We start from the raw sequence: 12,531 nt of genomic DNA, 5'->3' as shown, positions 1-12,531 counted from the left end.
TATACCTTTCTGCTCCCTGCCATCACTTCCTGGGATTAAAGGCGTGAGTCACCATGCCTGGCTGTTTCCAGGGTGGCTTTGAACTTGCAGAGATCCAGATGGATCTCTGCCTTTATAATGCTAGAATTAAAGGTGTGCCACCATTTTCTAGCCTCTATATCTAGTGGCTGTTCTGTTCTCTGACCCCAGATAAGTTTATTAGTGTTCACAATATGTTGGGGAACACAATATCTCCACATGACCCCAGCTAAGACTTCTAGCAATAGCAGGTATGTAGCCTGAACTGGCCATCTCCTGTGACCAGGCAAGACTTCAAGTGGAGGGAGTGGGAAACCAGCCAAGTCACATAATCTTTGACTTACAATCTGTCCTGCCTATGGGATGTGCTGAGATTGATGCCTCGCCCCTTAGTCATCAGAGAAGTTTCATCCAGCAACTGATAGAAACAGATGCAGACCCACAGCCAAACATTAGTCAGAGTTCAGAGAATCCTGCAGAAGAAGAGGAGAGTGTTGTAGGAGCCAGAGGGGTCAAGGACACCACAAGAAAACCCAGAGAATCAACTAACCTGGATTTATAGAGGCTCACAGAAACTGAAATGACAACAAGGGAGCCTGCATGAGACTGAGCTAGGCCCTGCACATATATGTTACACTTGTGTCACTTGGTCCTCTTGTGGGACTCCTAACAGTGGGAACAGGGTCTGTCTTTGACTCTTTTATTGGCTTTTGGGATCCTACTCATACTGGGTCACCTTGCCCAGACTTAATGCATGGGGAGGGTCTTAGTGTTATTGCAACTTGATATGCTGTGTTTTGTTCACACTCTTGGGAGACCTGTCCTTTCCTGAACAGAAATGGAGGATGAATGGATGGGGGTGGGGTGGAAACAGAGGGGGATCTTGGGAAGAGGTTGGAAGGAGAGGAAGGAGGGGAAACTATGGCTGGGGTGTTAAAAAAAAGAGAGCCAGGAAAGCAAAGCAAAAGCAAAAATAGAAAAACAAAAAACATGAGCTATCAATTGCCTTGGTGAGGCAAAGGGAGAGAGCGGTCAGAACTGGAAGATACTACCAGGGCCAAGTGTCAATGGTACCCACACTTATTCCCTAGGGAGGTAATGAACTCTCCCTTCAGTCTTTTTTTTTAAGAACTTCAAACATGAGTAATGCACATACTCTTTCCTCTACCCTTCTCAACTCTTCTTATGTCTCCCCTATCCTTCCTAAATTCATGACCTCTTCTTTTTGTAATTTTCATACACACACACACACAGACACACACACACACAGACACACACACACACACACACACACATACACACACATACACACACACACACACACGAACATAAAACCTACTGAGTCCATCTAATATTATTACTATGCATGAGTGCTCAGGGTTGATCACTTGGGATTGGTCAACCTATTTGGAAGCTAATCTCATATTGCCATGTCATCTGGTATTGTCATTATCAGGTCATGTTTAAGGCAACTATGTTGTTGAGATTTTATGGGCACGCTTTAGTATGTCTAGAAGATACTATCTTGCAACAGGTGCTTTGATCTTCCAGTTTCTGCAGTCTTTCTGCTCTTTATCTTGTAATTTCTCTGGAACTTGAGGTATAGAGGTTGAGTTGCAGATGTATTAATTTGGTTTGGGCACCCCACCGGCACTTATTCTCTGCGTTTTTAAAAATTGTGAATCTCTGTAACAATCTCTGTCTCCTGCCAAAAGAAGCTTCTTTGATGAAAGATGAAGCTATAATTATCTGTGGATATAGGAACAAGTATTTAGAATATAGTTAGAGATTACATTTATTTAAGAAAATGGCAGTACTGGGCTTTCCTCTAGTTTATAACCACTCCAGCCATGGGTGGTTGGGCATATTTATATTATAAAGCATGAATTCCCTCACATTGAGTGGGCATCAAATCCAATTAGATAGCTATTGGTTACTCCCAGGATAAAATTGCCACTATTTTATACTTCAAGGTATCTTGCCAGGCCAGTCATTGTTGCTCTTCATTGGTTCTACAGCTGTGTAGGATTATTGCTTCTTTCCCTTGGCAGCTTGCATAGCACCTTCTGATATCATGAGAGCTAGTCCTCAGGAAGTAAGCTTCTGGGTCAGATTCAGATATATCTTTCGACATTCTGTGTCTAAAATATGTGTAGTCTTTAGTAATAGAATATTATCTTCACATTCTTGGAGACAACCAAGGAGAAGCCTAATAGTCAATATTGTTAGGGATTCTTTTAGACTGCTATAGCTAACTACTCAAAAGAAGGTTTCCCATGACTCACACTTGAATTATTTGATCGTGTTTATGGTTGCTTTTTTCTAAATTTTGTTTTCTGGAGCCCATCTAGATAATTATTACTGAAGAACATTTATATAAAACTTGTATGTTTGGGGATACATACTATCTTGGCCTTTCATATTTTCTGTGTTTTTGCTATGTGACTTGTGTGCGTGGACTTTTTTTATTTTTTTATTTTATTTTATTTATTTTTTTTTTTTTGGTTTTTCGAGACAGGGTTTCTCTGTGTAGCTTTGTGCCTTTCCTGGAACTCACTTGGTAGCCCAGGCTGGCCTCGAACTCACAGAGATCCGCCTGGCTCTACCTCCCGAGTGCTGGGATTAAAGGCGTGCGCCACCACCGCCCGGCGACTTTTTTTATTGATTGTGTGTCTGATGTTAAATTCTAGACTGTCTTTGGTGAGTGGAAGTTTGTTTCTGTTTTTGTCATTCCTAAGCTTTGTTGAAGAGTTGGTGGGTCAGTCCTCCAGGATTTAATTTTTTTAGAGGGATAAAGACAAATCTAATTCATTGATAACCGTGTGTGTGTGTGTGTGTGTGTGTGTGTGTGTGTGTGTGTGTGTGTGTGTGTGTCTGTCTGTCTGTCTGTCTGTGTAGGCTGGTATGTAAATTGAGCTACCTGTGGTAGGCTTAGAAGTGTGAGAATCACATTGGTGAATTCAGGCTGTGCTATTGGAATTAGGCATGGGGGTTGTAGTGGTTGTAGTGGTATAGTTATGTGGATTTCTGGGTAACTCCTCTGCCTTAAATTTTTACTTTGGGCTTTCCAATGAATGGGAAGAGAGAAAGTAAGGTTATCTACCAAATTATTCTTAATGGCCACCTTGAGACACAATGTTGATCTTTCGCAGCCTAGCTCCAGGCTCATAATTGACGAATAGCTGTAGAGTGAACATGACCACCTACTTCTGAGACTAGGAAGAATATAGTGTGGCTTCAGTATTGCTTATAACTTTGTACATTCATTTAACAGAACTCTGATAGCAAAACTGACAAGACTTTAAAGATGCTAATTGACTTTAACAATGTACTTATAACATAATTTATATAGACTCCTAGCATTTCCCTATATAGACATTGTTCATGTTGTCAAAATATACCCTGACATGCAGCATACATACACAAAAGCATTTGGAACAGAAAGTTAAATGACAGAAAGCAATGTGCCAACTTGTTTAACTTCAGTCCCTGGGCTCAGGACCTGGGTTCTGTGTCTTCCTATCTAGAACTTCAAAGGCTAAATATTTTTCTCTTTGCTTTTTTTTTTTTTTTGGACATATGGTTTTAGCAGATATTAGTCTCAGTTGACCCTTCATATGCAATTGATGTTACAATTCTGATCAACTCAGAAGTTGTGCTAGATACATTAGTTTAGAGAAATAGCATGATTTCATAATTTATTTTGTAAACAATCCAAAGTCCTGACTTGCAGTGCTGCCTGGAATGCTTAGAATATTGGAGGGGTATGCAACTTAACTAACTTGCTGTCTTTGAAAGTACGCTTTTTCCTGGATTTGTTTCCTTATCAAGATGTTGTAATATGCAAGTTAGTTAGAGACAAAACATTGTAATAATGATATTTATTCAGTTGTTCATTTAATAATTATTTGTGGTATTCTGGAAGTAGAGACAAATAAGGCCATGGAGGTCTCATGAAGATTCTCAGTTTAGAAGATATGTGGTTAGAAAATACAGTGCTGTAAGATTTAGAACAGATCTTTGCTCTGACATTGTTCAATATCCAAAGAACACTGGATGTGTCAGTGTATTCCAGGCAGAGTATGCTCTGTCTGTCATATACAGACCACATGATTTGATCTCTGAAATATTTCATGGAACCCATCTTTCTTTTTATTATGACTGTATCTACTCTTGTTGGACACTTGTAATAGTGTTCTAACCTCTACTTCTTCTACTTACAATGCTCTCTAACAATTATTGCCACATTATTTCTTTATACTCCACCTAATACTTGACCTCTGCACTGCTCCTTAGCTCTGAGCTAAGCATTTCTTTTCTTTGTTTTGTCCTAGAGTGTTCTCCCTTGCCCATCCATGCTCCAAAATCTTGCCATTTCCCTGGGGGCCACTGGAGGTGAATACTCTTTTTAAATGATAGAACGGTTTTTGGAGTTTTCAATGTACTTATGATGATCTGCCTTGTTTCGTGTTTATACACTACCTATCTTGGTAGATTGTAAGTTTTCTGGGGCCTGGTCCATCAGTGGCTTGACACCTTTACAGATAAGGAAAAGAGGGAGTTCAAACATATTTTTAAAATTATGCAAACCATCTATAAATATGTTATCAACTAAACATAAAATCTAGCTGGATCTGGTATTAATAAGTGTGATGCTAGACTGAATATCACTGGAAAGGCATTGGGCTTCCTATTTAATATGTTCAGTGATTTAAGGCACATTGTGGTGAAAGAAACAGAAGTTACAAATTCATACACATTAAATAAATGTAACTAACATACCATTAAAATATTTAACAGTCTTATATGTTCCCAAATGCCTAATGAATTCTATACTATATTTGGACTTTTGAAGTCTAGATGTTGATTTTTGTAGTCTCAATGCAAGGTAATTTGCTTTTTAATTATTTGAAATTTAATAATTTTATTTTCATGTAAAATAATCATATGAAGTGTCTTTTAAAAGGCAAAGTCCTTACCTTACAAACAATCCATTTCTTCACTATGTTGAACTGTCAGCAAGAAGGAGAGATTTGGTAAACTGCATGTCACTATCAGCCATTGATAGCCAGTGATTTGTTCAGAATCTAAAGGCTAAACCAAACCTCATGCTGCTGTATGTCAGATACAATTGGTCCACAGTCAAAGTTTTACAGCTCAGACAGGGCACACTTTATCCTTCAGGCTGCTACTTAAGATAGCCGTGACCCTGAGGAGAACCAGTCAACAAAACAGACAGACAAGAGGATGTGATTTGTATGCATCCCTGAGCCAGTTCACATCACCCCTGACCTATTGGTCAGGCTGCAAATGACAGCAGGGTGCATGCACCTGATCAGACAGAATATTCTCATTATAAACCCTCGAAGAAGGAGAGAATCCTCTATGTTTACTCACGATCCAGATGCCATCTACTCAAGAAACAAGAAAGAAATCATCTTAACCCAATAAGAAAAATGACTGACACTAAAGTACTTTATAAAATTTTAAACCAAACCTTAATCCTGACAAATTCAGATGAACATGAAATGATTAAACAAAAGAAAGTTTGTCAAATGGAGAATCAGTTTCTTTAATCAAACAGTCCATTCAAATAAAATGAGCCCGAAATGAGTAATCTTTGCAGAACTATACTAGGGACACAATTCTAGATACATTATTTCAGAAAATAATTTGCTCAAGAATGATCCTGAGATAGGGTTCAATTTTATGAATGTTCTGTTTTTTAAAGTTTTAGAGAAAGTGAAAACTGTCACATTTTAGGAATAAATCTATAGTTAAAAATTTATGTATACTTATATGAAAATTACTGTGCAGTAGGTAGGCAAGATCGTTTAGTCTGTTTATTCTTAGAAGTAGGGGAGAGAATCTCTGAGTTGTATTATCAGAAGGAGATTTGCCTGATGCTAGCAGAAATACAAAGGCAACATTTCTAGGTCTCCACGAGAGAGCTTTGATTCTTTATTCTTAAACGTGACAAAGATTCATCACATAAAATTCCCTGATGTATATGGATTCTTTTACTAAAGAAATTGTAATGATAATTTCTTAAAATGTTTGTCATCACTGTGGATGGTCTTTAAATGTGTTTTCACTCTTCTTCTAAAGTACTTGAGTATGTACGTATTTACATGTTTATTATATACTACACATATACAAACATATTTTCATACTGTAGACTCTATTTATATCACATGTATTTCTTTATAAATATATATGTATACCTTTAGCTCTCTCCCTACTTATGTACTGTGAAGTTTATGTTTCTTTAGCAGCATTTAGTGGAAATGTTGACTAATTCAACTTTCCATCAAAAAAAATTGTCTTCCTCCAAGAACACATCAAAACAATTATCCACCATGATCAAGTAGGATTCATTCCAGGGATGCAAGGGTGGTTCAACATACGAAAGTCCGTCAATGTAATACACCATATAAACAAACTCAAAGAAAAAAACCATATGATCATCTCACTGGATGCAGAAAAGGCATTTGACAAAATCCAACACCCCTTCATGATAAAGGTATTGGAGCGATCAGGAATACAGGGAACATACCTAAACATAATAAAGGCAATTTACAGCAAGCCAACAGCCAACATCAAATTAAATGGAGAGAAACTCAAAGCAATTCCACTAAAATCAGGAATGAGGCAAGGCTGTCCACTCTCCCCATACTTATTCAATATAGTACTTGAAGTTCTAGCCAGAGCAATAAGACAACATAAGGAGATTAAGGGGATACAAATTGGAAAGGAAGAAGTCAAGCTTTCCCTATTTGCAGATGACATGATAGTATACTTGAGCGACCCCAAAGATTCCACCAAGGAACTGATACAGCTTATAAACACCTTCAGCAACATAGCAGGATACAAGATCAACTCAAAAAAATCAGTAGCCCTCCTATATACAATGGACAAAGAAGCGGAGAAGGAAATCAGAGATACATCACCCTTTACTATAGCCACAAATGACATAAAATACCTTGGGGTAACACTAACCAAGCAAGTGAAGGACCTATATGACAAGAACTTTAAGTCCCTGAAAAAAGAAATTGAAGAAGATGTCAGAAAATGGAAAGATCTCCCATGCTGATGGATAGGCAGGACTAACAGAGTAAAAATGGCAATCTTACCAAAAGCAATCTACAGATTCAATGCAATCCCCATCAAAATACCAACACAATTCTTCACAGACCTGGAAAGAATAATACTCAACTTCATATGGAAAAACAAAAAACCCAGGATAGCCAAAGGAATCCTGTGCAATAACACAACTTCTGGAGGCATCACAATCCCTGACTTCAAGCTCTACTATAGAGCTACAGTAATAAAAACAGCTTGGTACTGGCATAAAAACCGACATGTGGACCAATGGAATCGAATTGAAGACCCTGACATTAATCCGCACACCTATGAACATATAATTTTTGACAAAGAAGCCAAAAGTGCACAATGGAAAAAAGAAAGCATCTTCAACAAATGGTGCTGGCAAAACTGGATATCAACATGTAGAAGGCTGCAAATAGATCCATATCTATCACCGTGCACAAAACTTAAGTCCAAGTGGATCAAGGACCTCAACATAAATCCAGCTACTCTGAACCTGCTAGAAGAGAAAGTAGGAAGTAGTCTTGAACGCATTGGCATAGGAGACTACTTCCTAAATAGAACACCAGTAGCACAGACACTGAGAGAAACAATCAATCAATGGGACCTCTTGAAACTGAGAAGCTTTTGTAGAGCAAAGGATACGGTCAACAAGGCAAAGCGACAGCCTACAGAATGGGAAAAGATCTTCACCAACCCCACATCTGACAGAGGACTGATATCCAGAATATATAAGGAATTCAAGAAATTAGACATCAAAATGCCCAACAGTCCAATTAAGAAATGGGCTATAGAACTAAACAGAGAATTCTCAACAGAGGAAACTCAAATGGCCGAAAGACATTTAAGGAATTGCTCAACATCCCTAATCATCAGGGAAATGCAAATCAAAACAACTCTGAGATACCACCTTACGCCTGTCAGAATGGCTAAGATCAAAAACACTGAAGACACCTTATGCTGGAGAGGATGTGGAGCTAGGGGAACTCTCCTCCACTGCTGGTGGGAATGCAAGCTTGTACAACCACTTTGGAAATCAATATGGCGCTTTCTTAGAAAATTGGGAATCAATCTCCCCCAAGATCCAGCTATACCACTCTTGGGCATATACCCAAGAAATGCTCAACCACACCATAAGAGCACTTGTTCAGCTATGTTCATATCAGCATTGTTTGTAATAGCCAGAACATGGAAACAACCCAGATGCCCTTCAACTGAAGAATGGATAAACAAAATGTGGTACATATACACAATGGAATACTACTCAGCAGAGAAAAACAATGGCATCATGAGGTTTGCAGACAAATGGATGGATCTAGAAAAAAATCATCCTGATTGAGGTAACCCAGACTCAGAAAGACAAACATGGTATGTACTCACGCATAGCAGGATACTAGACATGAAACAAGGATGACTTGTCTGCTACTCACATCACCAGGGAGCCTACCTGGAAAACAGGACCCCAAGAAAGACACAGGGATCGCCCAATGACAGAGAAATGGAATGAGATCTACATGAACAGCCTGGACATGAGTGGGGGTAATGAAAGGCGAGGGTTGAGGGAAAGAGAGCTTGGGGGAGCGGGAGATCCCATCTGGATCAACAACAGAGAGGGAGAACAAGGAATAGGAGACCATGGTATATGAAGACCACATGAGAATAGGAAGAAGCAAAGTGCTAGAGAGGCCCACAGAAATCCACAAAGATACCCACACAACAGACTGCTGGCAATGGTCGAGAGACAGCCCTAACTGACCTACTCTGGTGATGGGATGGCCAAACACCCTAATTGTTGTGCTAGAAACCTCATCCAACTACTGAGGGATCTGGATGCAGAGATCCATGACTAGGCCCCGGGTGGATCTCTGGGAGTCCAATTAGCGAGAATGAGGAGGGTTTATATGAGTGAGAATTGTTGAGACCAAGGTTGGATAAAGCACAGGGACAAATAGCCAAATGAATGGAAACACATGAACTATGAACCAATGGCTGAGGGGTCCCCACTGGATCAGCCCCTCCGAATGGGTGAGACAGTTGATTGGCTTGATCTGTTTGGGAGGCATCCAGGCAGTGGGACCAGTTCTTGTGCTCATTGCATGAGTTGGCTGTTTGAAACCTGGGGCCTATGCAGGATTGTTTGGCTCGGCCTGGGAGGAGGGGACTAGACCTACCTGGACTGAGTCTACCAGGTTGACCTCAGTCTGTGGGGAAGGCTTTGCCCTGGAGGAGATGGGAATAGGGGGTGGGCTGTGGGGAAGGTGAGGGGGACGGGAGGGGGGGAACAAGGGAATCCGTGGCTGATATGTAGAACTGAATTGTATTGCAAAATAAATTAAAATAAATTAAAAAAAAAGTTAAACAAGAAAAAAAAATATTGTCGTCCTCTTAGACAGCATATTCACAGCTGGGCAATATTTTATATGCTTTGACACATTAAACATGTAGTTTAATGTCTGTTTACTCTGAAAAAGACCTAAAGTTGAAGGTATGCAAATGACACCTGGCCATATATATATATTTGGCAAAGTAAGTGGAATTTCTTTTCTTACCTTTAAAATTCAGTTTGAGTGCTGGAGAGATGGCTCATCACTTAAGGATGTGTGCTAAGCAATTGTAATGATGGGATTTTATATTCTAGCACCCATTTCATTAGGTAGATGTCCCATGAGTGTTTTCAACTCCAGCTCCAAGGGATGCAATGGCCTTCTCTGGTCTCTGAGCACAGACAGACACACACTGTACACATATGTGTACATATACTCATGCCCATACAGATAAACATTAAGAATAGTAAAGTAAAATAAAATTCAGTTTGGCCCCTTAAGTTTCTTCATGGCTAGATTCACCCTTGTGTTTATATTAAGTTTTAATTTCAGAGCTTAAGACATTGAGATCTATAGAAAGTTCATGAAGATAAAGAAAAATATACTTAAGTGAGAGTATGATTTAACATTAAAAATTATGGAAATATCATGAGTCATTTTTATAAAATTAGAAACAGAACATTAATTAGGCACATCTCATATAATTGAAGTATGTCTTAGATGAATTATATGGGAAATTATTTGTAAATATTAAATCTTTCTAAACATGAATTATGTTATTTACTTTTCTCTGCTTTTGGGATTATCAAAATATCAAGGTCTTAAACATGGTATGTACTCACTTAAGTGGATATTAGCTGTAAGTAAAGGATAACCATGATACAATCCACAGACCCAGAGAAGCTAGGTAACAAGAAGGGCTGAAGAGGGGACACATGGATCACCCTGAGAAGGGGAAATAGAAGATTTCATGAGTGGACTAGGGGTAGGTGGGGATGGGAACATGAGGAATCAGGTTGATTTCTTCTAGAGAATAAGAATGTTGGATGATCTCCTAGTTTTCTTCTGCCTGTAAAATATAGTGATGTATAACCCATGCTTTGTCTTTTTTAGAATTTTTTTTTTTTTTTTTTTGTTTTTCAAGACAGGGTTTCTCTGTGTAGCTTTGCGCCTTTCCTGGATCTCGCGCTGTAGACCAGGCTGGCCTCGAACTCACAGAGATCCGCCTGCCTCTGCCTCCCGAGTGCTGGGATTAAAGGCGTGCGCCACCACCGCCCGGCCTTTTTTAGAATTTTATAGAGCACTGTATTTACATTAATTTCCCTCTCCCTCTACTTCTTCCAGCTTCTCCTGGGTATACCCACCCACTCTTAAATTCATGATTTCTAATTCTATAATAATATTACTACTCATACACATTCATACATATAAATTTATGAATACAACCTGCTGAGTCTCTTCAGTTGTTTCTATACATATGTGTTAAAGGATGAAAACTTGGGTTGGGGAACTTACCAGGGACTCATCTTAGGAGAACTCCTGTGGGATGTTCTGTATGCTGTGAATGTGTTGCTCTGATTGGTTGATAAATAAAAAGCTGATTGACCAGTAGCCAGGCAGAAAGTATAGGTGGGATAAACAGACAAGGAGAATTCTGAGAAGAGGAAGGCTGAGTCAGCAGATGCCAGCCTGCCATCCAGGGAGCAGCATGTAATGGCACACATGTAAAGCCAAGGAAAACATGCCAACATATAGATCAACAGAAATGGGCTGATTTTAAATGTAAGAGCTAGTCAGTGGTAGGCCTGAGCTAATGGCCAAGAAGTTTTAATTAATATAAGCTTCTGAGTGATTATTTTATAAGTGCCTGTGGGGTCTGTGGGGCTGGGCAGGACTGTAGAAAACTTCACCTACAGAGAATCCTGCTTCTCCCACTCTTAGAAGCTACTAATTGCCTGTGACTCTTCATCTAGGGATAGGGCTGAGTGAGATTTCCCCCATTTATCTTGGCATGCCAACTGGTATTGTCAATTTTCAGTTCTTGTTTAGGCAACCGTATTGTTGAGATTTCCTGGGTATGGCTTCCCTGTCATCTACAGACTGTAGAACCTCACGGCAGATGTCCTGTGTGAGATGTCTGACTCTAACAGTCTTTCCACCCTTTCTTTATAATGTTGCCTGAGCCTTAGATACAGGGTTTGTTTTATAGAATAACAATTATGAAGAGATACAACCAGGTCAGTTCTTCTCTGTATTTTGAGCAGTTGTATATTTCTGTACTGATGTCTGTCTGATACAAAAGGAAGCATCTCTGATAAGAGGTAGGAATCACACTTATCTGTGGGTATAAGGATAAATATTTAGAATGAAGCTAAAAATTATACTGGTTAGGAAAGTGGTGGTAGTGGGCTCTCTGGTAGGATCTATGACCTCACCAGCCATGAGTAGTAGGCTAGGTTTACTCTAGCAGGCATAAACTCCTTCCTATTAAGTGGTCATTATGTCCAATTAGACAGCTGTTGGTTATGCATAGTACATAAGTGCTTTTTTTGGATATCTTGACATTCTGGTCATTTTGGGGTTTCATTGGCATTGTAGCTGTATAGGACTATAGGATTACTTTTCTCTCTTGGATCCTTGCATAACTTCTTATGGCACTGAAAGAGCTGGTCTTCATGGAGGAGGCTTCCCGGTCAATTCTGACTTGATTCCTTTAAGTCTTGAGTTTGAAGTTGGCAGCTTCTCCAGCAATAGAGTTTTACCTTCAATTTCTGGGAGGCAACCGGGAGCAATGAGAGAAGTCTATATTGCTTTGGGTGTCTCTTGTACTCCCCTGACCAAAAACTCAAAAGGAGCTTGAGTACTGGTATCAAACTTATATCTGGTACTTCGGTTTTTGTTACATAATCTATGGCTTGGTGGGGAAAGCATTTTCACCCCAAATAGTGAAAATTCATTTAGTAGTACAGTTTATTTAGACCATATACTTGCACATGTATACATTTATACATTTTACATGTAATTTTAAGTAAACATAAAATAATAAGATCTATGACTTTCTCAAACATCTTCAGTGTTATTG

This window comes from Peromyscus californicus, unplaced genomic scaffold (genome assembly GCF_007827085.1).
Source record: "Peromyscus californicus insignis strain IS unplaced genomic scaffold, ASM782708v3 Scaffold_5__1_contigs__length_169319896, whole genome shotgun sequence".
NCBI lineage: Eukaryota > Metazoa > Chordata > Mammalia > Rodentia > Cricetidae > Peromyscus > Peromyscus californicus.
This window is presented reverse-complemented; position numbering follows the sequence as displayed.